The sequence below is a fragment of the Camellia sinensis genome, chromosome 6 (genome assembly GCF_055761805.1).
Source record: "Camellia sinensis isolate YWXY chromosome 6, ASM5576180v1, whole genome shotgun sequence".
NCBI classification, from domain to species: Eukaryota; Viridiplantae; Streptophyta; class Magnoliopsida; order Ericales; family Theaceae; genus Camellia; species Camellia sinensis.
Genome location: NC_138966.1, coordinates 96,398,288 through 96,408,380, shown reverse-complemented (window position 1 = coordinate 96,408,380; position 10,093 = coordinate 96,398,288).

Sequence of the window (10,093 nt, the reverse complement as noted above, 5' to 3'; positions counted from 1 at the left end):
CTCAGTACAAATAAAGCCCTAGTCTTGTACAAAAGGTAACTACAAAATAAACAAAAGTGAGTTTTCAGCTCCACAATCCTCCCAAGCTAAGTTCTTGGCGGTGGTATATCACCAACACCTGAAAATGGTTTTTCCCAAATAGGGTAAGCCAAAGCCTAGTAGAAACAATCTAACACAATATATGAATCTTAACAAAGATATAAGTATAATGTGCATATACAATGTCTACGATAAAATCATTCATAATTTACAAGATCATAGTATACCAAGTTTTATATCTCATTTCATTGTTCATATCCATTTCGTTCAATCACCCAATACTGAGAATACAACTCATCGAGTCTCAAATCAATATACTTATCATACACACACATTCACTTGTCATTTTACGAAAATTTCGTCTGCAGAATCGGCACCCATGTATACAAGCGATTTTCGGGACTTTCACCCTAGACACGCAGGGTAACTTAATTCACAGGAGTCCATCCCCTTTCTCCTCCCAAACATGGAGTACATCCTCTTTCTCCTCCCAAACATCATACATATACAATGTATTAAAACACAGTCAAGTTCAATGACAACCAATAAGATATTAGTTTCAATTCATCTGATTCTCATGTAATTTCTACAACAATCATAGTTATCCTCCACCGATATTCCAAAACAAATATTTGTAAATAGATGAAGATCAGATGAATACACATCCAATACCACCATTGATATAAACATTCGTCTAATTTCAGATTTCCAATGCCAATTTCATTATTTATACAAAACAATTATTTTAAACATTTTAGGGCAAATGTCACAACCCGACCCGCCCCGCCCCTATAGGTTTAGCACCGTAACCGGCCAGTAACCCTAGGATTACCAAAGGCCTCTGAACAGATTACTACATAATAAAGGGTTGCGGAAGAAAATATAAAATATGCATACTCCATTGAGTTGTGTAAGCATACATGGGATGGAAATTACAAAAACTTTATATACATAGGCGTGACGTCACAATACAGTAATCCACGTCACATACATTACAGATATACCAAAAGGGAGCTTAGCCCAATATATACATAAACAGAAAGCGTGTTCATATTCCAAAAGAAAACAAGGTCTCAAACATGTGTGTCACAAAAGGGAACCTCCAAGGAGGCACAACAGCTGGCTGACACGATTGAGACTCCAGGTCATCAACTTTGAACCTGGCCACGCGTTTGATCACCTACATACATATAATAAATAGCGAGCGAAAATCCAGTAAATAATAACAGAGTAAAGTTTTTAATGAATGATATCCATTTTCGTATCATATCATATCATATCAAAAACAAAGTCATGTTCATATTCGTATTCAAATCATGTGTGGTACTTCCATAAGCATTAACATATCTATTTGGTCAAGCATATCAAGTTCCATAATGGAACCTCCAGTACCGGGTAACATATCTCATACATGGGCCGCGGTATTGTTTCCCTCGGGCGAGGGCCTCATGACCATAAGCCATAGTATTATGTCGCTTGGGCGATGACCTCTGCTAAGGATACTACAAATACATTTCAAAGATATGGATCATCATTCATGGAATCACAAAATAGCCTTTTATGTCATTCAAAGATAGATCATATCATATCATAATGTTTAGAAAGTATTTCATACCAAACATAGCTTTACTAAGTTATTACTCACAGATAATTGCACAGATAGCTTGATAGTAACCAATGGATCAACAGCTTAAGGTGTGTGACCTACACAAAAATAACAGATACACATACTAAAACACACACTCGAATCGTACTTAACTTAATTCATTTCATTCTTCGTATGATTCTAAGTCTTAGCCTCATTATTATGCCTTAATCTTGGCCTAGGAATGCCTAGGATGCAATGAGGATGCGAAAATGCACTTGAAAACACTTAGTCCAATATGCTAAAAACATGAGGCCTCGCTCGAGCGCAACTTCCTTCACTCGAGCGGTTTGTAAACTTTGCTAAAGTAATGGTTGCTTGATTTTTTCGCTCGACACACGCTCAACGATTGCTCGAGCGTAAAACTGAGGTCTTTGCTCCAGCACGAGACTGAGATCTTTGCTCGAGCACAACTCTTGTCGCTTAAGCGGTCTGCAAAACATGGAAACTTCTTGGAGTATGTAATTTACGCTCGAGCCAACTTTAGATCGCTTGAGTGGAGATGCAAAGCATAGAGTGGTTGCTCGAGTGCAAGATCAATTGCTCGAGCGGAGAGACAGAATTTGGAATTTCCAGATTGCTCTTCCAAGTTCGAAATTTAAATTCAAAGATGCAAATCATGGTCTTTTGGGCAAAAAACTTAAGGAAACACTTGGAAACTTGTAAAACATCATGAATTAAGGTTCGTTACACAAAATCAAGGCCTAAAAGCAAGTGAATTCTTCAAAACCAAACTTGAACAATATGTATACATAACATGCATGTGTTGTAACCTTCAAAAAAACATGTAAAAATGGAGTGTTAACGTGCAAAACCACAATGAGCTCCCATAATCAAACAAAAATAGGTCCTTGCACATGAGAATTTGTTGAAATCAAAACTCAAAATCCGTGAAATGCCCATGCATGTATGAAATGTTCATCTTCTCTACTTTCCTAGCTCATTTCTTGCATAATTCAACTTACTCCCCTAGGATTCATGTTCTAGATATCATAACTATATAATCTAAGTGTTGAATCCTTACCTTAACTTCTCAATTAAGCTTTAGTTGGTGAATTCACTAAGGCTTCAAACCAACTCCCTTGAATTCTCTAGCAATTTCTTCCAAGCTTAAGTTTTAATCTCAACCCTCTTAGACTCCTCTTCCTCTCTCTCACGTTTTGTTTTTTCTAGGTTTAAAGATGATGAATAAAAGATGACTCAAGTGGAGTGTATAGGCCTTATATAGGCTTGCTTAGGGAATTAATTAAACTTAACTTAAGCTAAGCAAATTGACATTAATTATTCTAATTTAATTCGTTCTGAATCGAATTTCAATTCATCCTTCCATAAAATTTTATAAATTCCAAATAACACATAACCGTAGTTAATTTCGTGATCGGATACTGGTAAGGCCTTCAATTCGCAAAACAAAACAGAAATACAGACAGATATTCTTACCATGAACAGATATACACACAAAGAATGTAACACACATGCAATTAATTCAAAATTTCACCTAACTTACTTATTAGGCACTCTTAATCATAGATTAATAGTTAATCACATGTCGAGGTTGTTACAACAAAACTTCATTCTCTCCCAAATCCAACCCAGGTGTCAAAATCAACAAATTCAACACAGTACATCCTCATATCTATATACATAACCATTTTCAATACCTTTATTTGAAAACCTCTCTTTTGATTTTAAACCAAAACTCTAGGTTTGTCTAAAATCCTCTAAATCCCAACATTATTTACGCAACAACAAATAGCTAAGTTAAAAATCATAGAAAAATGTAGAAAGTCCTCACCTCAAGCTTAGAAAACTAAGGAAGAAATGGAGAAACTTCAAAGATGCCGAAATCAAGATATATTCGAATCAAAACGGAGCTCTTGAGATGCTCTACCTTTTTCCCCAAGACACTAGGGGAGGGAAACCAATGGATCTAGGTGAAAATGTAGAGAGAGAGTGAGTTTTAGAGAGAGAGGGTCTTGATCTAGGATTTAGAGTGAAAAAGATGTGAAAAAGTGATATAAACAGGTGCTGTTGCGAACTAATATACGCACAGTCTGCTCGAGCGCAAAAGTTGACACTCGAGCATCAGACACTATAAGTTGTGATGCTCGAGCACAAGAAATGATGCTCGAGCACAAAATGCACACTCCTAGTAGTTTTACAGACAACATACCAACGCTCGAGCGCAAGAAAGGTCGCTCCAACTAAGCCCGTTCAAGTGTAGAAAGAATCGCTCGAGCGTAGAATACACTCTTCTAATAGTTTTGCAGACCTGCAAAAATACTGAAAGTTTACAAAACCCGCTCGAGTACAAGAAGTGTCGCTCGAACAGAGGAGCAAAAATCTGTGCAACAAAAATTTAGAAACTACGTAACCAACCTATTCCAAACGCAACTACAACAACCCAAAAGCCAAACTCAAGTAAGAATAAGGAGAAAAAGACGTGAACAACCTTCAGGAACTATAAAACCCGAGTCTAGAAAAATCAAATGTGTCGGGTCAAATCGAAATCGCTATACCGGTGACTTCCATTGATGTTCATAACACTTCGATGAACGTCCGGTGATACTCCGGCAACTTCTCGGTAATGTTGAACATTGTGGCGAGTTTGCAGTGACTGTCCAACAAAAGTCCGACGGTGGTAAGGTGTAACAGCGTCTATAACTTAAGAAGAGAAAATTATTATTTTTTTGGTAACAATTAAAAATATATAAGACTGATTAGTATAAGTATTTTATTTTAAAATTAGATGGGTTTTGAATTATATATATAAGACTTATTAATTAATAAGTTCTCCGTTACATAATTATGAGAAAATAGAGGGCAAGCCCAGTGGGCTGTACAACATGCAAAAAGCCCAATGGTACCAATTCAATAAGCCCACCTTTACACAGTTGAACTACTCGAAGATAACTATCACTATTTTTTAAGGGTTGGTTTGGGATGTCCTAAAAAAGTGTACTTTTTGAATTATTGGTGGGTTTGGGTTGAGTTTGGGTTGGGTTTGATGTGATGTGTTAGAGAGGTGATGTGATTTAAATAAGATGATGTGACTTAAATAAGATAGTGACTTTTTGACTTTTTTGCTTATTTAGTACATGCCAAACTAGCCCTAAATTACATAATTAATGACTCAATTTTTTTAATTTAGATATGTATAGATTAAAGGAGAATTATTGAAAAATTATCTTTGAAAGTACTTATATTCTAATTAGTTCACAAAATATTTTTATATTTTAATAAGTCTTATTATTTTGAACATTTGATCTACCAAATCATAATTCTTATATTTAATGTATTTTATGAATAATTTTATCCTTACAAATATTTTTTGAATCCTCAACAATTTGGTAATGTGAACATTCACATAAAATAAGTGTGAGTGTTCACATTAACACTGTAAATATTCATATCATGAAATAGTCACACTATGTGAACATTAATGCACATTTTACCATATTATTATTAGGGATATTTTAGTAAGTATATCAACTATAGGACTTATTCAAACATAAAAAAATAATTTGAATTAAATGGAATATAAATAAGTAAAGAGAGATTTATGAATATAGGCTTAGACTCCGTTTGGGAAGTGGGTTGGCTTTTTGGCTTTTTGGTTTTTTTTGGCTATTTTAGCCTGGGCTAAAAAGTTTGGTTTGGGAAGGACTTTTTGGTTTTTTGGCTTTTTTGACTTTTTTTGTGAGAGAAGAATGTAATGATTATAGGTTGGATGTGATGTTTTGTTTGTTATGGCTAAAATAGCCTATTTTGTTTTTTGTGGCTAAAATAGCCAAAAAAACCTGAAAAAGCCCTTGCCAAACACAGGCTAAATATCTCTAGATGAAATGATTTTTAAAATATATATATTTATGATGAAAATAAGTAAAATTTTATCAAAAATAACTTAACAGTTGACTTATTTTTATTTTTATGACATTTTATACTGTTAAAAAATTCGCTAAATAAGTGTCTTCCTATGATCTTTTGTATCCAAACTCTTTTTATCTTTCAATGCATTTTGAGTCTGATAAAGTGCCTCCATATTTCATATTTCACGATCCTTACCGCATTGTAAATTTTTTTTTTTTTTCTTAGTGTGCATCATACATAAACTGTGTGTACGAAGAGTACTTTTCAAAGTCGTAAATAGGACTGGTTTGACAATAATTTTGTAAATGATAACTCGTTTAGGGATGGTTTGGGATGTTTTAAATAAGTATATTTTTTGATTTTTTATGAAATATCGGTTGAATTTGGGTTGGATTTGAAGTGATGTGTTAGAGAGGTGATGTAACTTAAATAAAATGATGTGACTTAAATAGGATAGTGACTTTTTAACTTTTTGTCTTTTGCAAGACATGCCAAACTTGACCTTAATCTCAACATTTTTTATAAATCAATTATTTCTAATAATTTCAAAAAAGTAAAATTTAATACTATATTCTTTAGAAGTTGAGTTTACCATTATACTTTTTTTTTTTTTTTTTTGTGTTGGAAAGATAAGATACACCACATATAAAAATCCAATTTGGAATATATTTTGATATGAGAATCTTTTTTATTTGAAATAACTTGAAATGTGAGATTCAAACATACCAAAAGCAGTATAAAAATGACTTGAAATCTATGGCTTGGCTTGGGAAGTGGGTTGACTTTTTACCTTTTTTAGCTATTTTAGCTTGGAGCTAAAAGGCTTGGTTTGGGAAGGGCTTTTGATTTTTTTGTAAGAGAAAAAATGTAATGATTATAAGTTGGATGTGATATTTTGTCTTATTGGGCTAAAAAGCCTTTTTTTTTTTTTGATTAAAATAACCAAAAAAGCCTCAATCTTGCCTTCCCAAACGAAGGCGATATATTATATAAAAAAAAAAAAAAAGAGATTTTTTTTAAGGTCCCTAGCATTAAGATTTTATAATATAAAGGACATTTAATATTTTTATAATGTCTAAAATCCCTCAACATCAACGAATTTTCTCAAGACTTCACAGAGAAATTCTGGTTCACAAGGCTTCATTATTATTGAGAATTTCTCTAGACTATAAATTTGAATTGTTGAGAATTTCTCTGGACTATAAATCTGTAATTTATTGCAGGGTGCATTCACAAGGCTTCAAAATTTATCTATTTTATTCTTACCTGATCCAGAGAAAATTCAAAACACTCCAGAGAAATTCAAAATTTCTTTATTTTGTTCTTACTTGATACAGAGAAAATTCAAACCACCCTAGAGAAATTCAAAATTTCTCTACTTTGTTCTTACTTGATCTAGAGAAAATTTAAACCACTCCAGAGAAATTCTTTGATAGCCTTCATCATCATCATCATTATCTTCTTTCTACATCAAATAAGCAGCTGTAGCAGCACACTCAACATCATCAAACTTTGACAATCAATCCCATCCACCCCTTCCATCCACCTCCTTGAAATCCCCTTCAACAGCTCCGATCATGGCCCCCCTCCCAGCTTCGAGAACATTGACGTCCTCCCTTACATCCTCGTCATCCAACTCCTCGAAGCCTCAATTTCTCTCAAACACGCCTTCACATCCCTCATCTCAGATCTAATCCACGCCGGACTTTGGCTTGAATTCCACCTGAAACTTCTTCTTCTTCCGAGGCACTTCGTCGAAGTTGAGTCACCATTGTTAGAGCATCAAAGAACGCCGTAGAGGCAGTGAAGATGTGGTCTGATCCGAATGACGGAGAAGAGATAGCATGGTAAATTGAAAAATTCAAGGCCATTGTGTGGTACTTCTCCAACAGTAATGGCCTTATGGCCTTACATTTTGGCTGAATCCTAGATATTGTTTGGAAAGGGATCGAAATGGCGTAGAAGAGAGCAATAAGATGAAAAAAGTGTAAGAAAAGAGATTAGGGATAGACTGGAATTTCGCAGAGAGACTTGGGTCCATATAAGAGAAAGAAAGTGTGGGTTTAGAGTTGAGGGACCTTACACATTATAAAATAATATGGTGGATCTCTTCCATTACTAAAAATGAGAGAAAGACTATAGCGATTCCTGTTTTGACCTGACTTTTGTGGTACTCCGGACTCGAGTTTAATACTTTCATATTGTTGTTTATCTCTTTCTTCCCTCGTATCTCTTTGAAATTGGCTTTGGGGTTGTTGTGGTTGTGTTTGGGCAGGTTGGTCGTTTGTTTTTCAAACCTTGTATTACCTAGAATTTTGGCCCTCCACTCGAGCGGGCTTTACAGACACTCAGTACTTTTGCAGGTTTACAAAACTACTGGGAGAGTGATTTTTACACTCGAGCGGCGTTTCCTATGCTCTAGCGGGTGGGCGCTCGAGCGGCCTTTCTTGCGCTCAAACGTTGGTCTGTTGTCTGCAAAACTACTAGATTTGTGTTTTTTACGCTCAAGCGTCACTTCTTGCGCTTGAGCAGTGAGCGTCTTGTTCATTGTGTCTTGGCGCTCGAGCGGTCTTTCTTGCGCTTGAGTGGGACAACTTTTTGTGTCTGACGCTTGAGCGACACTTTTTGTGCTCGAGGGGACTATGCATATATCAGATCGCGAAAATGATTTTTTACATCACTTGTTCAGATCTTTTCTCCCTAAAACCTAAAGTTGAGACCTTCTCTCTAAAACACACACACTCTCTATCTATATATATATATATATATTCCACCTAGTTCTGGTGATTTCCTCACCCTAATCCCTTTGATAAAAAGGTAGACCATCTCAAGATCTCCATTTTGATCCGAATAGAGTTGGATGTGGGCATCTTTGAAGTTTTACTCTTGCTTGGCTCGTCTTTTCTCCTTAAGGTAGGGATTTTTTACACTTTCATATTGTTTTTAGCTTAGTTATTTGTCATTGTGTAACAATGATAGGATTTGGAAGTAATTTGAGCAAACCTAGGGTTTGGGTGTGAAATAAAAAGAGTATTTTCTAAGTAAAAATGAAATAAATGATTATGGAGTTGAATATGAGGTTGTATTGTGGCCAAATATTTGATTTGGGCCATTTGGGTTGATATTTGAAGAGAGAGGAGTTTTGCCCTAAATGGGTCAAATTATTATTTTGTATAAATAACTAAAATTGATAAAGGTAATGTGAAATTGGATGATTGTTTATGCAAATGGCGGAGTTGGACACGTGTTGTCTCTCACCCAAGGAAATTTGAATAATATATTTGTTTAAAAATATCTGTATTGGGCTATCGGTGGAGAATAGTTATAATTGTTGTAGAAATCAAATGAGGATTAAATAAATTGAAACTAATCTATTGTTGGTTGCCATTGAATATGATTATGATTTATATACATTATATATGAATAATTGTTTGGGAGTAGAAATGTGATGTACTTCATTGTTTGGGAGGAGATAAAGAATGAACTCCATTGAAATTAAGTTGGCTGGAGTGTCCAAGGTGAAAGTCCCGAAATCTTGTGTATACATGGGTGCCGATCCCACGGACAAAATTTTTGTAAAATGGTAGATTAAAGTGTTTGTGCGGTAGTGTATTGAATTGGAAAACCACTGAGTTGTAGTCTCAGTTGGGTTATTGAAAGATAATGAAATTGACTCATGTATTGAGACTACTGAATGAACTTGAATTGAATGGAAGAAAAACGAATTGAAATACGAACTTGGACACTTTATGATTATATAAAAATGTGAATGTTTTGTCAGGAGTATTGTATATGCACATTGTACTTATATTTTTGTTAAATTTCATATATTGTGTTAGATTGTTCCTACTGGGCTTTGGTTCACCTTACTTGGGGAAAACTATTTTCAAGTGCTGGTGATATGTCTCCGCCAAGGTAATAGCTTGGAGGGACTTTTGGGAGTAAGAGCTTCTTTCTTTTGTTATATTTTTGTACAGCCAAAGGCTTTAAATTGTATTGAGCTAGACTCATTTTTGTGTAACCAAATAATGACTTGGAAAGATGTAAGTCTATAGGGAATATAACTATATGTTTAATTTAATTTTCTTATCGTTGCAACACACGCTATGGATTCAGGATGAATATTTGTGAATGTGTATCACATGTGTTAAATTTTTGTAAACAAACTCTGATGAATGAAAGTATCTTATTTCTATTATTCTTTCGCTTATAAATTGGTTTTATCATATAATTTTGGGGGCATTACAAGGATCTTAGACTAATTTTCCCGTTTCTAATCCACAAGTCTGTGGGAGTTCCAATATCTCAATCTTAATTTTCTAATTTTTTGATTTAAAAAAAAAATCTCAGCATTTATTGACTTTTCCTAACCTACAAGCTTTTTTGACTTCTCTCGTACCTATTGTTACACCATTTTCAACTTCTCCCATACACTATAGTTAGTAATGAGATTGTTAAATTATTTTTGTAAAAAAACTAAAAAAAAATAATTTGTATATTAAAAAAAATCTAAAACAAATATAAATTCTTATTAAATCT